The sequence below is a fragment of the Ornithodoros turicata genome, chromosome 5 (assembly GCF_037126465.1).
Source record: "Ornithodoros turicata isolate Travis chromosome 5, ASM3712646v1, whole genome shotgun sequence".
Taxonomy (NCBI): domain Eukaryota; kingdom Metazoa; phylum Arthropoda; class Arachnida; order Ixodida; family Argasidae; genus Ornithodoros; species Ornithodoros turicata.
In genome coordinates this window covers 28,481,881-28,506,626 of record NC_088205.1, presented here as the reverse complement: position 1 = coordinate 28,506,626, position 24,746 = coordinate 28,481,881, and the positions used below count along the sequence as shown (strand labels likewise).

The window sequence follows — 24,746 nt, the reverse complement described above, 5'->3', positions numbered from 1 at the left end:
CAGAGATTGATATCACTGCTGGGCTTTCCTCTCCTCCTGATGATGCGTCTCCTTTCCTTCTACTTGCACAGTGATTCTTCTCCAGAAGATGCGAGAACTTGTTTCCATAAGGTATACGCTTATACAAGCATCTGCTTCGATTATAACACCGCAGGCGAATCACTAAGGAATGCATACGAATGCATTATTGTCAGGAAATTATACACATACCAGGTGCAATGTGTGCAGGTGCATGAGGAAATGAAAAAACAAACAAACAAACAAACACACTAGATTAGCTGTTTTTCAAGAACTACTTTTTGCTGAAGCTAAGAAAAAATATATATTTTTTTTGACTGCTATCGCCACGCTCATGAGCATCAGTGTTCTCCAATGTGTTTTCTCTTCCCGAAACTTACGGTAGGTCCACGCTGCGTGTGTGAAATGGAATATTGTTCAATTTGGGGTTTGCATTGCTGAAACTTCTCTATACCTCATTGTAAAATACTGTAGTGGACATGTCTTTATCTTCAGGGGATAAGCAGACTGTGCATCCTGAACATCGAGCAGCGTTCATGCATCAAGTAATATAATTTCTGATCTATAGACAGGAGTTCCGTTCCTGACACTACAAGGCAGGTGGGCATCCACACAAAACAATATGATAAGACTCTCACTTTGTCTATGCTTCTGCTCTTGTTAGTCCTTTCGTCTGCTTTCAGTTTGCCTGTATGTACGATCATCACCACTATTTGCACGATAGTGTAGACTCTTTGAGGATAATCACAATCAAACAATTCGCTAAAAGTGCGTTTATTCAAGTTATTTACACTCGAACACTTCTCCAGTTCTCAAACACTCAAATACTTCCTCTTTTCTTGTTAATCGTGTTTAATGTGTCGATAGGATAACATTCTTCACAAAGCTTCCTGCCGTTGGTTTCGTATCATGAAATGTACGAGCTTGTTGTTCTGCAAGAAAAGTGCAACATCAGCAGGTGATTATCACGCTCATGCATCTTTGATTAAATGTGATCACCATGATACACAAAGCAATTCTTGTATTTACAAACAGTACATAACAGGCCACCGAGATTAGCTTGATGAGTAAAACGATTACTTCGAGATGTTCCAGATTTAGTCACTTGAGAGCCGGTCATCCAGAAAAGAGGCGCTTCAATAATATTTTGGGTTTCCTAGCTATTTCATATGCATAAGAATCATTTATGAAGAATTGAATATGTACAGCAGTCTACATTCTTTTAAGTCGGACTGGATTGCATGGCTCAGATTTGGCCTTTTCTTGAAATGAAATGTTTTCCCTGAGTAATACACTTATGTATAATTTGTCGAGTAAGCTCCAGACCATTCCCATTTGAGAAAATTTGCACTTCTCTGGCTAAATTCAGCCCGGAAAAGTGGTGCGAATTTACGTAGAAGCACAAATCCGAGAAGCCAGCACCAGGTTTGTGACAAGAATGTCAACAATACTAACCATACTTTAGCCGTAAAATCCTCGGCCAAAACCGCCGAATCCACGTCCAAATCCACGGCCGAATCCTCGTCCGAAACCACCACCGAATCCTCGCCCGAAGCCACCACCAAATCCACGTCCGAATCCACCACCAAATCCTCGGCCAAATCCACGTCCGAAGCCGAATTGAGCATCAACGACGGATAGGGTGAGGACCAGCACAAGGACCAAGGCGAGAACGGCAGCGTATTTCTGCATCTTGCTGGCTGAAATATGGAAATATATGGCGAAAAATGGTGAGCACTATTGGTGAGCATCGCTAGCATTCATTCTCAATAGCTTCTCCCCAGAGAATAAAAGCATTCTCCAATGTCAACATGTGGGACCCGGGGGCTATCTCTGGTTTGTGCCGGTAAGACACTATGTTGTCCTGTTTTCGTGTCACTGACACACGCGGCCGGGATTCAAAAACGGGAGTGGAGAAAAGGTTTTTGAGTAATATCCAGGACCTCAGAAAGGTGGAAGAGCCTCAGTAGAAGAGCCGCTGATATTTCGAACATAAGAATGGAATTATAATTCGAATTGTCGGAGGCTCTCGTCCTCACGCTCTTCCTTTAACACATCCCGGACCTCAGCCCCTTGAGAGGTGTCTGGGGTTCTATCATTCAACGTGAAACAATGTAAGATTACGAAGGCTTTCGCATAGGTGGAATAAGACCTACGTATCGGCGCAATAAAGTTCGTTATCTGTCAATTTCATAACACATGCCCGTTTGTTATCAAATTCGTGAAATTATTTTTAGGAATTGGTAATATTTTGCTTGGGGCGCGTAAAAAGATGAAAGCATATGTCTTTTTTTTTTTCTTTTTTTTCGTATATATTTGTATTTAGAGATACCACAGTGCGCGCTTCCTACATTATTGAAGATGATCGAAGCTCGAATCGATGTCTGACTAATAACAGTTTGCCGCGGATTCTACAACCGAACAAGGTATGGCCGATAAATAGGCATCAATCGATAGCAACAATAAAATAAGGGAGCAGCGTGCCGTTGCTGGAGTCTCTTATAACTGAATTGGCAATTAAGTAATTGGCAACGAATTCAGCTTGAGGGATAGCATTGCACGTGTAAGCATGCGTATTTAAGTATTCAAGCATTACTATATGCCTTAGCTATAGCAAGAACAGCGCCCAAGGCGTTGTGTATTAGAAACAATCACGTTAGACGTACGTGCAAACAGACAGTCTCCCCAACAGATGCGGTTGGAACATTTGAATGCACTGAACTTTTCGCGTTTCTTTTATAGGAGACTCAGGTATCCCGACAAATGTTAACAAGGGGACCACGTAGATGTATACGTTACATATGAGATACGTGTCTAAAGTTCTCCTTACGAAATCAAATGAGTGCGAACAGAGCTGCCTTCTACAAACAAAATACACCCGGAGCCCACAAGATATATTCCAGTGTACTTACAGTTGAGACAAAGGCACAGCTGCAATATGGAAGTACACGTGCTAGAGCGATGCTTTATATACAGTAGACGAGTCCTCCGGTCACCTTACGCAATCAAGGCGAAGAACAAACGTCAAGGACAATAATATTTTGTTTCCCCGCGAGGATTTTCCACGTCGTGATATAGCTGTAGTCTTAATACCATCCTAGAGCTCGTTACAGCGTGCTGGTACACAATGCAAGAAAAGTAACCACGCGTTGAGGAAATGGTGAAGACTCAGATACGAGATATAGGCTTCGCACAAAAGCTACACCGTGACGTTCACTTACCCAGTCGCACGTGCCTGATTGTACTTTAATAAATATGTGTGCGTATGCGTGAGAGGGAGTGATTTTACATAGGAATAGCAGGTCTCAGTTTTTGAATGTATATCTCCTCTCTTCTTCTTATTTATAGACATTCATCCCCCCCAACAATGGACCATCCTCCAGCGTACAAGGAGAGCGCAGCCTTTGGGTTCTGGTGCTTTGTCTCGGGCGTCAGGTTGGTCCCTTCCTGCTTGCAGTGTTGGGTACGCGTTGAACAAACAGGCTCAGGCATCTCACGCCCTTCAGTAACGATTAAAACCTGCATGCCTGTGCGGCCATACGAAACGCCGATTAGCCTCTTGGGAAAATAATTTTGCGTACTCTATTTCCCGAACATGTGGTGCTGCGTACACACACGCATAAATGGGATGATGATATGGTGGGTAATTCATTGCCGTTAGGGCGGTACACTGCCTCACTGCGCTTGTGGAAGGGATGAGAAAGTTATGATAATGGAAAGGTGTCGTATTACAGTTCTTTCCAATAGTCCAGTGCTGGAGAGGAACCCAGCAACAACTTGTAGGCCTTGTATCTGATGTGAGGGGTCCGACCACGGCCCGAGAATTTTGGCTAAGTCGAACTGACGTTTATCGACGCGTTGCAGAGCAGTTTCCATGAGGGTGCGCTCGCGATCCTACTGTCCGCAGACCAGGAGGATGTGATAGAGGTCATCTCGCACACCACACGTGGAAAAGATGCTGAACGCGCCGACACCGAGGAGGTGTTTGAAAGCCGGTGTAAAAGCCACATTAAGTCTCATGTGGTGGAAGACTGTGGTAAACGAACGTGGCATTCGGCGGGGGAGGGTAAGGGACAATGTAGGGTCAACAGAGTAAAGCATAACGACAGACAAAGCGGTGCATTATTGGGCAGGGACGTGAGCATTTCAATGCAGTAAAAAATGCATCGGTGACATTTGAGATATCAAGACATACGTAGAGCTGACGAGTGGTTGTGGAAGCAGCAGCCATTAAACCTTCCAAATTGCGTCAACCTACTTCCTGTCGCTCCATCTGCAACATCCTTTTCATCTCCTCTCTTTAATATACTCACATTCCTCGATTGTGAAATGAACTTTCCTGCTGCTTCCGGCCTTTTTTGTGTGTGAACGTTGAATTTCTTAAAGTTCGGACAGGTCTGTGGCAGCCGCGTGTGGGTCCCGATCGACAATACCAATTGTCATTTCCAAAGGAGGATAGAAGAAGCTACTTTGCCAATTTCATAAATCCCACGTCCCATCTACGATGGTGTCAAGATGTCCCAAAAGACCCTCATGAGAGAAGTAGATACCGATTTATCCCTCAACTTGCGGGTTTACATGCCCAATCGGCTGGCTCGCAACTTTTCGTCCGCTACACACAGGCTCTTCCTGGGTGTAGCCTTCACCCCTCTTTTTAAACACAGGCTTGGTCGCTGTGTCACCGTGTTATGATCCAGGTGTGCCGTGCTGGTAGATATCAAGCAAGTGATCGCGGACTCCGTCCCCTTCAGGAGTCAACCAGGAGCGCTACGAAACCGCATGAAGCAATTCACTGCTGCTAATCCTGGTCAAGTACGCCCGAAATATTTGCCCTCTGATGTTTGTGTAGGCCACAGTGTGTGAAGACAATTTCAAAATTCACCCCAGAGCCACAACTGACGCATTGTCTTGTGTCGCTGCGTCTGATGTGTTTAATATGTGAAAGCTTTGAACGTTGAAAGTGAAGGTTGCACCATTTCGAAGTCTTTACAAGGGGGAAGTAAATTACATGGTGAACTGTGCGGAATAGAAAATCCCAAAGTTGCCACACAATATGAGCGACCTAACGGTGATGCCACGGACCAACGCTACAGAGCGAGTGGCTAGTGCTTCAGGGCTCTGGTCGTGAAAATCAAATCAATGTTGCTGGATTTAAAACGAGGCTACTGTCATTTGTCGCACTGTTTGCGTTGGGTGCTCACTCAACTTTATCCAGGAAATTTCCACTCGTCACAAGGTTACATCATGCCGACCTGCAGACTACATGCGTCTCAGGTCCAAGTTGATATTCTGCCTGATAACTTCCCCACAGATTTTCTATCAAGGTTGTCGACCGTACCAATCTTGTTGTAGTGCGCCCAAGCTTTCAATGTTCCGCTGACACACATCTGCGTGCTTTCGCAGCCAGGAATTCTGACGGGTCTTTTGAGTTGACTATGGCGCCGCAGAAATCAATTTTCTATGGGACGATAATACCGCTGGAGTCAGCTTATGGAACCATTACACTTTGCTTCATGGATCGCGTTGATTTCTCCGTGGCGTGCGAAGGTGCGAAGGCCACGCGGCTCAATGCGTGAAAGCTAAAGAGGCTATTCTGACCAATTCTATTTCACGCATATTAAGCTTTTCTTTTTTGTTAATAACGAGCATGGTCTACCGCGTCTTTTATGCTCTTTCGACATCTAGGACTAGCTTTCACTTGTGTCCGGAACTGGAGTACAAGTACGTATGAGTAAATGTTTGCAACATGAACTCCCTGTACGTTGGGCGCGGCGAGTGGCGGTTGAGGCACATAACAATGAATGTGTGTGTGAGAGTGGATATAGAATGATATGTCTCATCGACAATGCCTAACCGTAAACTAACGATAACTTAATATATAAATAATAATAATAATAATAACTTAACACAGCTGAAGCACGCGCCATTTGCGGACAAAGGGTTACCGCGTCGTACAAGCTGGGCTCTCGTAGGACTTCGTTCTTAATGCTTTCGCTGTGTTCTGCTATGGTATGCTGAGCGAAGCATGACGTTGGATCGGGACGACGGGCCCGCCTACAGGTAGCTACCACGGGCTACTTCTGCGGTCGTTTGCAGCGTCCTCTCCGTCACGTCATACGGTGTGTGAACAGCAATCTGACCGCGCTCCGGAGTACAGCGCATAAGAAAATAGATGAAATCTACCGAAAATAGAAGATAAATAAAACCGAAGTGTGCGCGTGCTCATAGCTGTCTTATACGCTGTGGGTCAAGACAAACTGCAAAAAATGCACTCGCGAAAGAAGAATCGCGTTTTCTTCAGAATGTATATGACAAACATAAGCAGAAGCGGTAATGTGCGAACATCTTTTTCACGATGAAAGTCACTGAAAAGGTTATCCAGCTGTAAGACTTGAACCCACATCTTCTGGATTGCCGGTCCAGGGCTCTACCAATTGAGCTAAGCTAACACGCCTTCTTAGCGACTTCCAGGGTGCGCCATCTTAAGGGACAAACCAGTCACTCTCTCTCGCTCATCCTCCTTTCACTCTTACATTTTTGCACACTCATACACACATTCATACGACAGGGATCGACGCAAGCGGCAATTGTTGAACAAGAGCGAACTGATGTTCTGAGGCTGGAACAACATAGAAGGACAAACACATACAAAGCCTCAAGTTGCCTAAGTTTTTCACGACTGGTGAAGCGTGAAGTGAAAAAGACAAATGCAGGTGTGTGGAGACGCGCTGGTTATTGCACAGTTTCCGAGTATTGTTTTAGCATATTCAAGAGAAGTGCTAGAAACTCTTTGGTGGAGAGCTTCTTTATATACGACCGCGGTGACGACCGCTATTGACCGCTGCGTGTGACCTTTAATCAGAGTGCAACGCAGTAAGCTGTCTCTATGAGGTTTCATGGTTAACCTGGAATGGCTAGGTTCTGCCCGGTTTCATCAACATTTTCTCACATAGCACCTCTAAGTGCTTTCCGATGGGTGGTTGCAATTAAGATGTAACTACATGATGAATAATTTAAATGTTAGTTGGCATACAAGTTGTTGTAACCGGTTGCACGCACCACACACCCTCGTAGCAACGGCCAGTGGTTTAGCAAAACCCCTGACACGTGCCCCTAAATGTTTGGCGGCATCTCCTAACGTTTTTCCTGTGTAGTACTATAACAATGTAAGTGCACACAACTTTTTTGGCGACGCCTCCCCCACTACCCCCTACTTGACCCCGAACCCATGAAATCTGCAAAATCAAAATCTTGCTTGTGTGGGTACTCGGATTGCATGACAGCAAATTGGGAGACGACACTTTTGCAACAATAAAGCTGAATGTTTATTATACAGCCTAGACACTTTCGTTGACTTTTAGCAGTAAATGGTGCTTGAATGTTTCGTCTCTGTGCGGTATTCGGACCAGTCACAATGAATAGAAGTAAGAACTATCACCAGTAAAGAAAAGGGGGCAATAGAAAAATGTAAGCGTCATTAGATATAGATCTACCGATAATGGTATCGGTTTCATAGGTGGGTTTCCGGATGTGACCATCCCTTTTACTAGTGCTCAGAAGTACTACAACCCAAAAAGCTGCGCAGTCCAGCATGTGCTTCCCACTCGTCGAGGTACTGGAGGACGCGTCTGTCGCGAGTTTGGCCCGCAGAGCACCCAAATGTAATCAAAGGCGCATTGTGTGGCAGGTCAAACAGCAAATTGACAGCGTTGGAAGCTTAAATTCCAGTAACTAACACAGTGACTGTATATGACAGCATGGAGCTACATTTAATAACCCATCAATCAATATTTAGAATCGAGATGAAAATATTCAAAGAAAGGATGTTCCAGTGTTGTATCTGTGCTGCATCTTAGGGATTCGAGATACTCTACTGCGTGGTGCAGTGTTCCACCTATCTGTGGGTCAAGTAAGCGGGGCGCAGTGTAATAGTGAACCGATTCACGTAAAAAATTTGCGCAGAATCGATCTAATATATCCTGTTACACATAAATTTCTGTCCGCTGAGCGTCCCGCGTGGATATCGAGCGATCATCAATATCATAGCGGTAATGAGCATGAGCTTGATGGACTCTTGCGTTGGGGATGTGAGGCTTGTACAGCGTGAGGACCTTAAGGTCGCTTAAGATTCGGGCCAGGTTCACCCGCATTTTACCAGACGGCTCGTATGTATATGCGCAAGCGTGACCCTCGGCACGGCTTTTAGCACGGAAGCCCGAAGATCGCATTTTTACGTGCTCTCATAGGACCTTCGTAGCCGTGCAAGAGCAAAAGCACAACCTAGTGTCCAAACAATCCCCACTGTTTCATATTCAAACACACACTACGGTTCAAAACGCACGACTGGATGCCGCACTCTTGTACTACGACGTAACGATGGGGAAGCTTCCCTAGGTGAGGAGGCCCCAGTGTCGCTGTCAGGAGAAGCAACTGATGATGAATCCTCGGACGGAGGAGGCCCACTCCTTGGCGAACAAACTGGTGGCGCCGATTCCTCTGGGAACGTACTCGTGACAGAAGCGGGCCAAGGCGGCGGTGAGGATAGACTTCAAAACCCTTGTTGGTAAGATGGGTGATGACACCACTCCGCCCCAAGATCACGGCGGAGGTGCTCCTGATGACGCCTCCAATAACGTCCATCTGACAGCTCTACGTCAGAGACAGCATCGGTTAAAGCTTTTGTCACGGTTGCGGGCATCCAGGGCGCTCCTGGCCTGAAATTGCGAGCATAAACGCAGTCCTCCGGTGATAAAACCTGGGATGACCGCGGCCTCTGATCGTGCTGGAATTTTTGCTTCAGCTGCTCCTGAGCCACAGAGGATCTGAAGACTGGGCGTAGCAGGTCGATTGCAGTCTTCAGCTTCCGTCCCATGAGAAGCTCCGCTGGGTTACAGCAAGTCGTTTCGTGTGGCGTCGTACAGTAGCTGAGCAGAATCCGAGCCAGTTGCGTACAGACGTCACCTGAAGTAGTTTTCTTAAGCTGGTTCTTGGTAAGCTGCACCGCACGTTCAGCGGCTCCATTGGAAGTAGGATGATAGGGTGGGACACAGAAGTGCCGAATTCCATTTCGCTTAAGGAAATCCCTGTAACTCTGGCTCACGAACGCTGGACCGTTGTCTGAGACTACTACGTCGGGTAGTCCGTGGGTGGCGAACAACTTCTGTAGACAACTCATGGTTGCGTCAGTCGATGGCGATGCCACTGGACATACCTCGATCCACTTTGAGTACGCGTCGACAACGACGAGGTAATGACGACTCTTGAAGGGGCCTGCGTAGTCAACGTGCAGGCGTGACCACGGACGTTCTGGCAACGGCAATGGTGTCAGAGGCACGCTTCGGGAAGCTCTTTGTAGCTCCTGGCAGACACGGCAACTCCGAAGCGTAGCAGTGATGTCGTCAATGGAGTCCCACCAGACGTGACCCATCGCTATAGATTTCATCTTGGCAACTCCCGGATGGCCCTCATGCAGTATGTGAATGACTTCAGAATGCAAGGACACGGGGACGACAACCCACGGTCCTCACAAAACAGTTTTCCTGAATGCTTAGTTGGGCCGACCTTGTAGAAAATGCCTTCCACTGTAGCCCAGCAGGCAATTCAGTACCAGACCAGAGTGCTTCACGTACTCGTGCGAGAAGAGGGTCCTTGGAAGTCTCCTCAGCAACGACTTTAGCTGAGAGAACACGTGGATACACACCCTCCAACATGCATACTTCAGGTGGTCTGGGCACGAGGAGTGCTTCTGCAGGCAGTGGCAACCGGCTCAACGCATCAGCGTGAGCAATACTGCTTCCTGGGCGATAGGTCAACTTGTACTTGTATGCGGAAAGCGTTAGCGCCCATCTGGGAACACGCGGTGAACAGCTCTCGGGTATTCCTTTGTCTGCAGCCAGCAAACTCAGTAAAGGCTTGTGATCCGTGACAGCAACGAATTCTCGTCCCCACAGATACTGGCGAAACTTTGAAACGCCGAATACCAAGGCGAATACTTCTTTATCCAGCTGGCTGTAGTTTCGTTCCGAAGGACCAAAGCTTCTCGATGCAAAAGCAATCGACCGTTCGTCACCTGAAACTTCTCGGTGAGCCAGAACGGCACCGATGCCTACAGGGGATGCCTCGCAGACAAGCACGACACTCTTATTGAGATCGTAGTAGCTCAGAACCTTTGCAGATGACAGCAAGTCCTCACTGCGAAGGAACGCAGCCTCCTGGCTAGGGACCCAATGCCAAGGCGTCCCTTCCTCAAGCAGCTGATTCTGCGGATGAAGGACTGTTGACACATTAGGCAGAAACCGTCGATAAAAGTTTACCAAATAGCTCTGAAGTGATTTCACATCCGTAGGTGTGGGTGCTGCTCGCACGGCATCGGTTTTCTTTGGGTCTGGTCTCAGGCCATCTGCGTTGATGATATGGCCCAAATATTCTACCTCAGGGACTAAGAATACGCATTTCTCGACCTTGAGCTTCAGACCCGCTTCTTGAAGGCGCGACAAGACGAGGTTGAGGTTTCTCAGGTGATCCGCATCGTTGTGTCCGGTGACCACTATGTCATTGAAGTATACAACGACATGGTGCAGATCTTGAAGCAGGATTTCCATTGCCCTTTGGAAGATCGCTGGCGCTGACGAAGTTCCAAAGGGTAGACGGTTATTCTGGAACAGTCTTTTGGGTGTGTTGATCGTCACGAGTTTTCGCGATTCCTCATACAGTTCTACTTGTAAGTACGCATCCTTCAAGTCCAGCTTGCTGAATTTGACTCCACCAGAGAGCTTTGCAAACAGCTCTTCAATACTCGAGGAATAGGGTATCTTTCCGTCTCCGACACTGGGTTTATCGTGACTTTGAAATCTCCACAGACTCTGTCGCGTCCATCACTCTTTGAGCACCGGCACTATGGGTGCTGCACAGTCAGCTGTCTTGACAGGAGAAATGATACCTCCTCTTTGCATTCGACACAGTTCCTCGCTGACACGATCTTGGAGAGCGAACGGGACGGGCCGTAACCTGAAGAACTTCGGCTGCGCCCCGGTCTTGATGAAGATCTTCGCTTGAACGCCCTTGAATGTCCCCAGGCCTGAAGAGAAGACGTCGCTGTACCATTTCGCCATGGCGTCAACAGATGACACGGTGTTTATGTCTCGAGTCTTGGACAAGACGATATCCAGTGCTATTATCCAGTCTCTGCCCAACAGAAAGGGGCAGTCACCTGAAACGACGTACAAACGCTGGACCGAAGTACGTTCTCCAAACCTGACACTGGCGGTCATCTTGCCCAGTACAAGGGCGAGTTCATCGTTGTAACTCTTCAGCATACGCTTTACGGAATGTATCTTCTGATACGATCGTTACGCTGGCACCGGTGTCCAGCTCCATCAGCAGGGGAACATCGTCCACGGTGAGACCAATCCCGAACGGCTCTTTAGCGTGCGAGGTGATCGCACTTGCCACGTGCCATATACCGTCTGCAAATCGTCATGAGCCACAGAGGTGTTGAGCAGTTTATTGACTTGCCTCGACCTTCCGTTTGGTGCTTTCGTAGCCTTCCTCTTGTCCTTGCAGACCCTAGCGAGGTGACCTTTGTTGCCGCACTTGTGTCAAACAGTCTTCTTGTGGCTGCATTCCAGTCTTCTTGTGGCTGCATTCCGAAGCGTAATGCGGTGCTCCACATCTGTAGCACACCACAGAACTGGTGTCTCTGACGGCATTTGTAGCTGCGCAGGGAAATGCCACCAAAGCTTGAGAATCCTTACGGGCCGCTTCAATGGCGATGACAGTTTTCTTTGCTGTCTCGAAAGTCATGTCCGTAATTTCGAGCAGCCTCGTGCGCATGGTGTCATCGTTTATGCCTCCAACAATTCGGTCTAGAAGCATGCGTTCCCGAACGAGCCAAAGTTGCAATCTTCCGCAAGACTGTTCAGAGAAGTCACAAAATCGCTGACAGGTACGTCCAAAGTGCGATTCCGCGAAAAGAATCTGTAGCTTGCAACCGCTTCAGATGGCTTTGGCGAGAAGTGCTTCGAGTGAGCATCGAAAATGGCGGTCAACGTCGTCCCGCTAGGCTTAGCAGGAGACAGCAGTCGATGCAGCAAGGCATACGTCTCAGGGCCGCAGCACGTCAAGAAAACAGCGAGTTTCTTTTCCTCTGCAATATCATTTGCCAGGAAGTACTGAAAAACTCGCTTCTTGTAGTCGTCCCAGTCCGTGGCGAACATTCCAAAAGGCTCCAGCTTCCCCACTCCCGGCATGACGCTAGTGTTCGATTCAGGCTCACCACCTCCTGCTCAACGATAGGCCTCCTCAGCGAATGTAGACGTCTGACTTGCAGTCTCCCGCTGCTCCGTTTCAAGCTCGTCGCCAATTGTAATGTTTCGATGAACCCAAGACAGTTGAGGATGGGAGTCACATTACCTTATTCAGCCGAGCAGAAGCCCAAACTGCCTAGAACCCACTGCGCGGGGCACGCGCACTACCACAAAAGACGATGCCCATGTGGATCGTCTCGATAACACCACACCTAATGCATGGACATAAAGTTTGCATCTCAAACAGTGTGCATTACGCGCACCGTAGTTGTTTCCCCAGCAACCGACCTCTGGGAAGGGCGGGTGGGGGCGATCTACCAGGGGGTATGCTTATGGATACATGACTATGGCTGTATTATGCATTGGTAGCCGACTTGTATTGGACATTCTCAGCTCTTTGTATTGGACATTCTCAGCTCTTTGTGAATCCGGCCCCTGGGGCCGGATTCACAAAGAGCTCGTGCGACGGAATCTGTCGTAACTCCGTCGTACGGGAGAGTTACGACGAAGTGTAGATTCACGAAGGGCGCGCGTCGCAAAATCTTCGCAGCTTACGGTGGAATCCTGCGAGAGCTCCCGAGCAGTCTTACGAAGAAAGATGGCGGCGTTATTTGGCAGCGGTGGATTTGGAGACGGGAAACAAAGACTCCGTAATACGCGCGAACGCATTGCACTTTGCCACAGAACCTTCGAGACGATCCCCGAAGTGACATTGAGGCACTTTTTTGCTTGGTAACTTTCAACAAATGCTTCAACTTTGTGCTCTGTAAAATCGGGTCGCAGGGATTTTTCAAGTATCCCCTACACCCCGCTAAGACAACCCCAACACCTCTTCAAATTGTCTGCAAGAAAGGCAAAAGAAGCCATAAAAGCTGCAAAACTGAGTGCCACACACCGCTTACAAAACACCCTCACCCACTCCCTCCCCGAGACGAACATACTGGGAATATATTTGCTGTGTCAACGCGTTTCGCCTGTGACTGCATGGCATCAATTATGGCTACCGAAAGACCGAGAGCACGTGCAGTAACAAAACATTTGGGGACGAACAACTTCGTCTTCTTCTAATGGGACGACTCTTATTGGTGCGATTCCAAATTTTCGTCATCGTTACCATAGCGAAAACATAGTCTTGAACCCTTTGGATGTTTCTCTCCGAGGTACACGTGGCAGGAAGTGAGCAACTTCCTCTTCCTCGTCAAAGGGGATACCCTCTCCACTACGATAGCTTTGTGAATCGCGCTTACGACGCCGTCGTACGCGCGTCGCAGGCTACGACGTCTTAGCGAATATTAGCGTGACTTACGATCGCGTTTGTGAATCCGACCCCTGAGCTGCCGGATGAGCATGTGGTCGGCTCGCAACAGAAGAGCGTTTCTGAGCCCTACAAAAATGTGTCTTCCTGTTTGGCGCGCTGCGAGCGACTGCGCAAAAGCTCGTGCAATTCGCCGCCATCTTGTCCACGGCCGTGACTACGCGCTCCCCATGCATTAGATTAGGCGCTCGGAACACCACACCCGGTCTGCCGCGTGGAACTGTGCGAAATAGTATGGTGTTCAAGATACAATACAATTCCTGAGTAATTCATGGCGAATTCGAGTGGTCATTTCGTAGCAACTTTTTTTGCCAGATCTCGAGCAGTCATATTCGTTTGTTCGTTTGGTCAAAATGAAGCAATTTCGCATGTTCCCGTGGCGCTTTCCAAGCGCTCGGAATTTGCCAGCTAGCACTTTTTTTGCCCGGTCTCAAAACGATCGAGCAGCGGATTGCTCAACTACATCCGGTGTCGTCACATCCGCACTGCAACGGTTGCGAGTGCCTTCATTGGTTGAAATCACGTGGCTTAGCAGACGACAGAACTCGAGGACGAGCGACAGCGATGCCCTTAGCGTGATCCAAGTGACTAAACCGCTACATTCCAGCACTCATGTTCGGGTGATCCAGCTCGACCACCGACCCACCAATTTCCGAGCGCTGTTGAAAAAACTCATATAACTCTCTATGCGTAAAGAAATGAGCAATATGAGCAACGTTATGCGCAGTATGAGCTGCATTTTGAGCAGTATGACGAAGGTATGAGCGCGGACGGTTTAGTTAACCAGTTAGTCACCTAGATGGCGCCACAGCGTGTTGCACAGGTGCATGTTTCCTGTTCCGTGTCCTACAACATTTGGCTCCTGGATCCTCATCCAAACCGTTGCGAGTGCCATCTCAGTGCTTGGCAGGGATTTCCCAAGAAATTCATTGCTGGGGGGGGGGCGAGCTTTCCAGGGGGTGGGGGGGTATGCTTGGTGAAGGTTCCACTTAAGGAATGTTTCTTAGACACGGAAAGCATCGTGGCACAGTGGTGACATCTCTGCCCAACTTTCCCGTCTTATTTGTACATGTTATTACGTTAGAACACAGTACGTTAGAATACAGATTCATTATGAACGGCATTTCAAGATCAAGAAGCATAATCACACGACCGACAAAGAAAAAAGACTAGCACCTTGTCTCCGAAGCTCAATGAATACCTAGCACACAGATTGGACAAATGCATGGTACGATCATCTGCATGACTGTGGTCCTATACAGCCCAAGTTTGACAGTACAGGATGTAATTCGCTGCGCCGGACTCGCTACCAGAACGTGTTGGTGGCCGAGCTGGGTGGGGTCACCTGAGAAATTTCAGGGGGGGGGGGGTTGCAAAAATGCAGGGGGGTGTAGGGAAATCCCTGGTGCTTGGGCCCTTACTTGCTTATTCTACCCTGCTTCTCGGAGCCGTCTGGACGTATTTCGCTTCGCTCTGCGTGGGACTCATATTTTCGTCGCCGTCTCCATGCTGTGACAGTGTCTTTGTGCCGTTTCAGTGATCACTGAAGGTGTTTTGTGTGTGTACCTTGGAATCAACCTACGGAAGCCGTGGGAGGTGTGTGCGCATTACAGGTGCGTTGCAGTCCCGTTTTTCCGTTATCTTACGTTATGTCTGTCGGGTTAGCTGTTTGCAACTACCATATTCGTGCTTTTTGTGACTCTTCGTGGAAAGCATTCGCTGATAGCCTTTACATGTGTGTATAAAGTGTTTAAAAAAAGTCACGCACTAAATTCTTGTACCAAAATTTTGTGGCTACGTGCTGCAGGGCGCACCGAAATCGCACGTTAGCATGCTCCAAAAAGTGTGTGTTTGGATGCCTCAAAGTCAAGCAAGCCACAAACACTCTGTGTCACTAACCTGTTGCTGTAGTGGCCAGCGAAGAAGTACATGCACTCAGTTTTGGAAGCGCTGCGCATACGCATACATACTCAGATGTTTCAGAACCGCGTTCATTGGTCGTCACCAGCATTAGAGGAAGGTTACCGTACCGTACCGTCGTACCGTTTCTTTTCTTTTCTTTTTTTTTGGGGGGGGTAGACACGATTTCAGAAATTGCATGGATGGCCCACCAGAGAGCGCCGTGTTGCGAAAGCCCCGCTGCACCTTGGGATTTAGTTTTCATGAGTCAGAGAGAAGAAGAAGAGCGCAACCGGTTTCAGTTTTCTCTCTCCTTCACCTCCCGCACCTTCGAGCAACAGGCAGAGGAGCACGAATGTAAACTTTTTCCCACGACGCATTGCGCGATGGGCGTGACTTGGGCGACGGAGGGCCCCCGTGCGGAGCACAAGGGCAATATCTGAAATCGCCTATTCAACCTCCCCTCCCCTTGTTAGTTAAACAAACAACAACAACAACAACAGAGGAAGGTTACGTTCTATTTTATTCGGCAAAATGACCTCTTATGTTATTCTGACTGACTAAATATAACTTAATACTTTGAAGGTTGGATCTATGCGTTGGGATGAGAAACAAGCCCTAATCATGTCCATATCAGCGTGAACCGATACGGTTGTATCACTTGTAGGAACTGGAATACTTCTAGGCGCACAAATTTAGCGCAGTTCTAATTTTGTTCTTTCTTTTTCAACAGACGCCTTTGTCAAATATGCAGAAGAAGGTAAACCATCGACATCAAAGGTGCCTGTACAGAAACAGAAAAAGCTCATGAAAAAGCTTTGCCAAGCTCTCTGAGGGACCTACGTCGCGCCAGTACCTGAATAAACCGGTATTTTGTAATCACGTGTTGTCATTTTAGCTTAATCACGCATGTTGCACGTTTGCTCAGACGGTTCATCTCATGTGCATTCATGTACATGAATACGCTGTATGAGAATGCTCATGTGGCTCATAGGCTGTATGAGAATGCTCATATGGCTTATAGGCTGTATGAGAGTGCTCAGATAGCTCATACATGCCCATAGAAGCTATGATTGCTCATACAATAAACACATATATGAGTTCCATGTTACAGATGGCTCTATGCTTTTTGTTTGTTTGTTTTTCAACAGGGCAGGCCGTGTTGCCACGAAGTGACCACCCGAATTCGCCATCAATAATAATTAAATCAATTAATTGGAAACCTCGATATATATTTCATCCATCTGTATTCCACGTCTTGATGTTAAGGTTTTAATCGTCTCTAATTCTCTGTTTGGCATGCGTATACCTAAAAAATAATAACAATAACGACAGTACTCACGGCGCTTTATGTTCTTATTGTGTCGTCACATATTGCCGTACCTGAGTAGGTGATACGTAAGAGAATTCTGTCAAAACAGTGCGTAACAGCTGACGCACATGAGTGCGCGCGGGGTGATAAACTCAACGGAAAAAACGAACCACTAAACATTGCCATTGAGAGACAGTGACATTACTAAACATTTGACAAAGACGCCATACATGTGCTGCAAAAGTGAGCGGTCCTAAGGTCACAGCACAATGCACCCAGTTGTGAACGACCTCGCAGGGGACGACATGTTTAATTATCTTGTACCACCCATTTGCTCGCGCCCTCGGCTAGGTTGTGATCCCGCAACCTTGGGGTAATCGACCGACACCATTTACAGCTGGTTATTTCCTTTTCTGTTTTTTGTTTGTTTTTAACCAACAAATTTGAAGCGCACAATGGCGGTAAAAGAAGGGAAAGAGAAGAAGAAAAGAAAAGCGACGACAAGTAGCATCTCCTTGAGTGTGAGGAGTCCCAGATCAAGGACGAGGAGAGGAAAGAGCGAAACCCCTCAAACTCAAGGGGATGCTAACCGCAGTGGGGGCCGAAGGGGAGGGGGCGGTTGCCCCCAAAAGAATAGCTTACTCATTGGGTTTCCCTCTTTCCTCATCCCCCACTACGCGAGTACCCCCCTCCAAAAAAATCCTGATGATGTCCCCTTTCTAACTGTAGTCGCAATTACACCAAGTAATTGCTACTGATTAACGACGCAATGACAACACGAAGAATAGTGACGACAACGCAACGCCAAATTTCCAACTGTTTACTTCCCAATAAGTACTTCCCAGAGTGTTGCCGTACGGCTCAGAGCATTCTCCAATTGTAAAAAGGGAGATATGTAAAACCCTTCTCTATATAGCTCACAGAAGAACTCGCACGAAGTGCGAACAGAAGTGCGGTTCTAGTTTCGCGGGTGACTGAGATAGGGAGGGGGATTGAGATACATTTATGGAAAAAAGAAAGAGAAGAAAGGTTAGTCAGGCACAGGCCGACTTGCTGTTCGTAAAATATATATATATATATATATATAAGGGAAGAACAAAAAGCTTGGGCAAGCCTATTCTGAATCCGTATGATAGCGAAAGTTGTTGGGTCCCAGTTATCCACACTAACAAGAAAAGGGTTAATGAAAGTGAGATTGACAAAATGCAACATGTTCAACTCCAGATTGGTGATGTCAGTTCCTATTAAAGTAGCATCAGTGTGCCGCCGTATAGGTGAAACTTAAAAAACGGGTAGGTTGCAATGCCAAAATTTGTAGACACTCAATGGATGGTTATATTCGAAATGGTACACGATGGTGGTTTACCGTGCGACACTGAACGACAAATTAAAGTGTACAAAAAAGTCTTTAGAGTCTGATGACCTCAATAAAGTATTTCAACACGAAGTGGTGCTACGGGAGCTCGGTGCTGTTCAGGTCTTGAGGATGTTCACCCTTTGGAAACCTCTGGCCTCGAGGTAACCACAGGGCCTCAAGCTCTCAGATAACCCCAGAACCTCAAGCTCTAAGGTAACCCCCAAGACCTCAGATGTCCCATAATACACTCTCACCAACGAACTTCACCGCATAGCACGCAACTAGCCAACCATAATCTCGAATGATATCATTATCTGCCCGGATTTGTTGAAAATGGGAGGCGTACGTCTCCCGTTTTCAACAAATCAGGGAAGATAACGATATCATTCGAGATTATGGTTGGCTAGTTGCGTGCTATGCGGTGAAGTTCATTTTTAAGCGTGTACCTCAGACCTCAGACCCTGAGGTAATTAATTACAGGATTAATTAATGAAGTGAAATTGAATAGTCAGTTTTTGAATGATAAGGATTAGAGCCTAAACGCCAATGAAACGCGTTGATTGCAACTTTGTACCCGGACCCTTTTTTACACCTTTATTTTTTTGCCCTGCTCCAAAGATCAACATTCGGGTTTGCAAAAAACCGACGCAGAACTTGTCGCAGACGTGCGAGGAGTCAATGTCAAGCCAAAACGTCAAAATGCTTGTTTGTTTGTTTGTTTGTAACGAAAAAAATAGGAGAAATTGAACTGGTCTCCCGACTTGTGCTGTCAAAATGTCAATGAGAACTGTGACTAGTCTTTTGCTGATCTAGTTATCCACATGGGTTTCGTACACTTTCTCATTGATATTTTGGCTATAATTCTTTAATAAAAAAACTGGCTATTTAATTTCACTTAATTAATAAATTACACAGCAAAAAGAGTTCGAGTAACCTCCCACCACTCGTAACACTATGCAGTCTGTCCTTTTGGTGTGCGATGAACCATTTCCTTTTTTTCTTTTTTTACTTTGGCTTTGGCCGTGTGTCGGAGGTTTCTGGCGCTCGCCAAAAGAACCCCACCTGGTTGAAATTATCCGCAGTCCTACCCTGCGGCTCGTGCAGGATGTCGTCACATAGGTTGACACAGCCTACGTGTAAATCTGTTCCAATTACCTACCGTAAAAGAAAAGAAAAGCAAGCGTGAACTACATCGCGAGTATTATTCAACGATCAGCTGAAAAATAGATATGAGGACAAAAAGAAGTAGGTGCTCTTTCTTTAAAACACTAAATACAAGTGCAGCAAAATATGACAGGAGTATTCTGAACAGATTCCGGTCTCGAGTATCAGTGCGCGTGAGCAAATATACAGTGAATGTAACAGGCGCCACACATTAAGGCGCAGTAATGCGAGTTACACCCAGAAAAAGATGGTATAGTCGTCCTCCTCTTGCGTGGTAACCCCAAAACCTCCCAGATGGTGTGTTCTCGAGAAAATTTCTGAAATCATGTACGGTTACCGATAGAAGTACGCCAGCAATAAGTACATTATGATGAAGAGATGAGATGTTTCACCGCTGGAACTGGATGTGTGTGTGTTTGTGTGTGCAAACGTTTAGTTCTTTGGACGATGCGTTCATAGGTTCCACTTTACTTCGTGCGCCGCTTTCTGACCAAGGAGATATGGATCTCTGCAGTGGTCACAGCCTAGTGGGCAGAAAGAATCTCAAATAGTTCCATGTCCTCTTCCCACCAAGTAATGAGCTGTACATACCTTGAGGAGGTGCCCAGCCCCCGAAGCACATCGTAGAGGCAGGACAAGATGTAGCAAAAACGCCATTAATTAACACGTGCCGATTTCAGATAAGCAAATGATCAGAGGCGCGCATTGATTTGTTTGGATGGTGACACGGTCATTTGATTAAAAAGACCTTGCGTCAGGGAACGTCTAAATCATCTAAATGGCCTTGATCGAGTGCAGCTCGATGCTGATTTTTTCCTCCTTTGCGTCAGGTGTACACTGATATTTGCAAGATAGAAGTTTCAGATAGATTGGTAATTTGTGTATCGTAAAGGGCCACTGAATCTACGTGCTAGGGAGTGCGTAAACATATCAAGGTGTGCTTTCAATAACGAATGACGGGTCATCAAAACTAAATGATTTAATGAATTGCCACATGTATGGAGATAGAAATAATGAGATATTTCGAAATAACACAGAATGAAGCCTAGTGCCAGAAGGTGGAGAGCATGTTGGTAGTCAATAAACATGGTAAAATGCACGAGAAATACAAGGAACAGACACGGACAGCGTGTTCCTTGCGTTTCTCGTGCGTTCTACCATGTTTATTGAAAGCCTATATAATCTTTAGAATGTATAGCCCAGGGGAGAAACGTAGATTACACGACAGCGGAGTGCACGATACATTACGAAAAACTGCTCTGGCAACATATAGGGCAAAGTAATTCCCCTGCCCAACTCAGCCGAATATATGTTATTAGGCATAACTTTAGTCTAAATGATTGTTTGATCGGGCAGATTCACAAAACGGCACACCATGTGCCAGACGTCACATTCAATCCGATTTTATTATTTTTTATTCCGTATTAGCGCCGCGAAGCAGCTGTGGTCATGAGCGGTGTACAGCTGTGGACAGATGGAGACAGGACAGCGGGAAGGAGTGGGGGACAGAGGGGACGTCCGCTTTTATGATTTCTTTGTCATCTCCAAGTGACATCAGCATTAATTGCCACGTTCGTTATGCCTTATTCCTTGCAGGCCGTAGATTAACGCTTTAGAGCTCCAAAATATAAATATATCGAAGTAAATGCAAAATAAATGAGGTACACGCAACAAAAGTGGGAAGAGTAATCATAAAACGGGTATTTATTCACACTTAAACAATTCAAAATGTGTTACGGGAAAATCTATTATGAACGTAATGCACAAGCTGTACTCAACACACTAAATCGATGGCAACACCAAATGGCTATATTTCACGCAAAAACACAGGCACTGTTCAGAATAAAACTATGTCTACTATATACATTTAAAATTCATTAGTCATATTGTCTGTAAGCTATACCATATGTTCAGGTCTGAAAGTGTGAAGAGAAATAATTAAATGTACAATCAAGGCGAGGCTCCCACAATTGATACGTGGCCGTCCTGTGCACAAACTGAGGCGTGTGCTCCCCATAGCCTATCGCACCGATCACGTCCGAGCACGAGTAGCACCCGCTGCAGGAAGTTCGTCACATTCACGCGCAAGCGTCGTAGCAACAAGAACAATGGGGCGCGATTCCGACGTTGTGCCACCACCTTACAGCGCGCTGTCCAAATATGTCGGCGCCACAAGCATGCAGCCACAAGAACACTGAGGAAGTGGGACGGACGGCGACAGTCAAATGCGACATAGAAAACGACATTTGTGTGACGGCGAATAACACTCCAAAAGATCCCCGCCGTGAGACAATCGTAGAGCACATGATTGTTCGCTTCGAGGTGACTGCAGTATGGACAAGTGTTTGTCGACACAAGGTTCCGCAACAAAAGGTCGCGTGTGGGCAGGAGATCCCAGGCAAACAACCACATCACATCACGCAGAGGCCCAGGGAGCTACACCAGCACCGCCCAGGACATGTTTCTTGCACATCGCCCGCTATTGGACCCATTGTTCTCCACTTCTTGGCAAGCCACGGCTTCCGACAGCACGCTAGGAGAAGAAGCCAGTAAATGAACTGGTAGAATAGAGGACAGCTTGCGGTGATAGGAGTGCATATGTGTTAGGGAGATGTTTACAAGGATGTCGACATTGCAGCAGGTGCTAATCTATTATGACGTTTTCTCATATTTAGTCATAATAACGTCATGTCAACAGCCATTAAAATACCTTATATGTATAAGCAATTGTCGTACTGAAGAAGGAGGAGGAGGAGGCTCTGCTTTGCATGCTAATGGCGTAATCATACACAAGGCACGTTGTGAGCATTCAACACTATGATGAGCTCACCATAACAACACGTTTTTGTCGGAATCATCACCGTCATAATCATCATCATCGTCATCATCATCATCGTTCCAAGAGTTTTTCACCAATGTAACGGGTGGTAATCATGTGTAGTTGCTGGCCTCACACGAGTGAATTAAGCCGAAATCTCCATTTTATTTTTCCTTAAAATCCAATCCAATCAACACGTTGTGGAAGGAACATCGTTTTAGAATCCTTGGTAGTGAGACCTCGCCACCCCAAGCGTGCTAGAGTAGCCGGCCCAATGTAGAGTTGGGCCAACATCTCCACATTTTATTTTTATTTTTGTACCAACCAATCAACCGCGCTGTACCTTCCATTTTACTTATGATTTATAGGAGCTACCCCGACATTGGTTGACGGTGTACTGATCCTTCCTGTAGACTCACGCCTGAATGATTGCAATGGCTCCTCGACAGAAGAAGTCATCAGGATCAAGAGTTTCCGTGGAGACAAGTGAGGTCACGGGCAACGCCAGCAAGGTTAACCACGAAGGAAGGAAAACGCCAAATAGACGAGAGGAAAAAGCAAAATAATCCGTCAGGACGATAAGCTGCGTACGTTTTTTTTTCAAGGTAACGTCACAAATAAGAACTGTAATGATCTTTTCGTGATCCACAACGACGGCCTCATGTTATGCATTGTGTCCTATGACACCGTTGTGGTAGAGTATAGCGTGCCTGACTGTGTATTTGTTGTCCAAATCATTGATTTTTTTCGTTTCTAGGCATGGCTTTCTATTTGTCTTCTTTATTACAAAGTCATTCACACATTAACTGCTATGGCTAGTGCCTGTGCTAAGGGGACTACGTCCACTACTCCAAAGGGGACTACAACTGATTGCTGTATACCCTCTCAGAGTACACGGCCAATTTAAAAAAGAATCACATCGTTTTGGCGCCTTAGTCATTTGTCGAGCAATTTGCCTGCCGGGTAGGCGTCATGCTGGTCGAAGTGGGAGATTGTGTGTCCTGGCAAAAACTTCACAGGAAACTGGGAAGCAAATACATTCACATAACAGTCGGTGCCGGGACTCAAACCTCCAAGACTCGGCGCGGAAGGTGATTACTATACTTATTGTTATAAAATACAGCAGCGACAGTGACAAATAGGCAACATACACGCGGCGTAGACGTCCCTTTCGTGCACTATTAAAATAATGGAACGCACGTTGAACGGAATATTCCATACTCGGCCACGCGTGTGCCTCGGTGGGGATTCCCCTACGTTACCCGGGACAAAATACTTCTGTCAAAGTACTCGACTGTTAGCAGAGGCGGAAGGTGAACCCCAACTTCATTCCAGACCACTTATCACCCAATGCCAGCGTTTGGAATTTCCCTCGCCGAGCCTTGGGGCGTGCAGCGGTGCAGCTAAGGCCACAATAGAATAACAAGTGAAATCTCTGAATGGGAGACGCTAGGCAAATAGTGCGTATCGCACTTCTAGAATATCGTGGCGGTTGTGTTCGAGGATTCAAGGGCACCTCAGCCTGTGGTATGCAAGAAGGCTTATGATTGGTATGTGTTGACGCCAGCAATGGTTTACTCGGAAAAGTAAACGACACTAGGCGTACATCAGAGCAAACACTTTGTCTATAAGGACGCCGGAAAGTTTAGCTGAAGCGCAGATTCGTTTAGCAATTATGATGAAAACAGCATCAGTTGTCATTTAGATCTCGGCTTCGAAATTATTAGTTTTGACATTGCTAACAACCAATCGTAGACCACATCACTTTGCCATGGAGCAACGTCTCAACAGCAAATCGGAACACCGCTATTCTAATTGTTTGAGTACAGGATTCGCGCGTTTCTCATGATAACTTTCCGTTTTTCTTTTTCTTTTTTTTAGGGGGGGGCATGTTCATTAAGAAAAAATGAAAGGAAAGGTCAGCCAGGCCGAGGTCGGCTTGCTATTCCCCCCCCCCAAAAAAAAGGAAAGAAAACAAAATGATTTTATACAATGAATTTACAACTGAAACGTTGCGAACCTGAACTGGACGTTACGCACGTTAAGACTGGACACCATATCACTATCCGTTGAGAGATGAAGCCGCGGAGTGATAGACGGCAGTGAAGACGATCAGACGGCCACGAAGTGATACCAATACGAAATGGATGAAGAGCCAGCGGTAGAATAGGGGATAGCAAAAACAGAAACTGTTTCTTAAATGTTCAACTATTAGTCGACAGTGGAGTTTAATAGAAGCGTCTACGTCAATGCAGTGTGCAAACTGGTATAGCTCACTACTATCGTCGTGTTTTCTCTCGCTGGCGCCGCATGTGGACAGCATCAGCCCCCAAATGTCGATTTTGTATTTTTAACTTTTCATTGACCGAAGTGGAAAATCAAATTTTTCGCTGACCAGTGCATTTTATGTATACGCTCGACGACTGAACAGGAAAGAGTATCCAACGAAATGGTCCGGATTGTTTCGTTGTGAGACGGATGATATGTGACATTAGACCCTGACAAAAAGCAGTACGCATGAATCACACAAAAAAAAAGAAAAAAAAAAGAACGTCCGA

The 24,746-nt window shown here is 46.5% G+C and overlaps 2 long non-coding RNA genes across 2 annotated transcripts; one reads left to right on the top strand and one right to left on the bottom strand.

Moving 5' to 3' along the window:
* Positions 1–776: 776 nt before the first annotated feature.
* On the bottom strand, positions 777–3,012 carry LOC135395437 (uncharacterized). The gene is made up of 3 exons (XR_010423086.1): positions 2,931–3,012; positions 1,474–1,718; positions 777–950 (listed from the first exon to the last, which is right to left on the bottom strand). It is a non-coding gene; the product is annotated as an uncharacterized LOC135395437 (long non-coding RNA).
* LOC135395438 (uncharacterized) lies at positions 1,639–22,930 on the top strand. Its single transcript, XR_010423087.1, has 3 exons — positions 1,639–1,748; positions 3,367–3,453; positions 22,602–22,930. It is a non-coding gene; the product is annotated as an uncharacterized LOC135395438 (long non-coding RNA).
* The last annotated feature ends 1,816 nt before the right edge of the window (positions 22,931–24,746 follow it).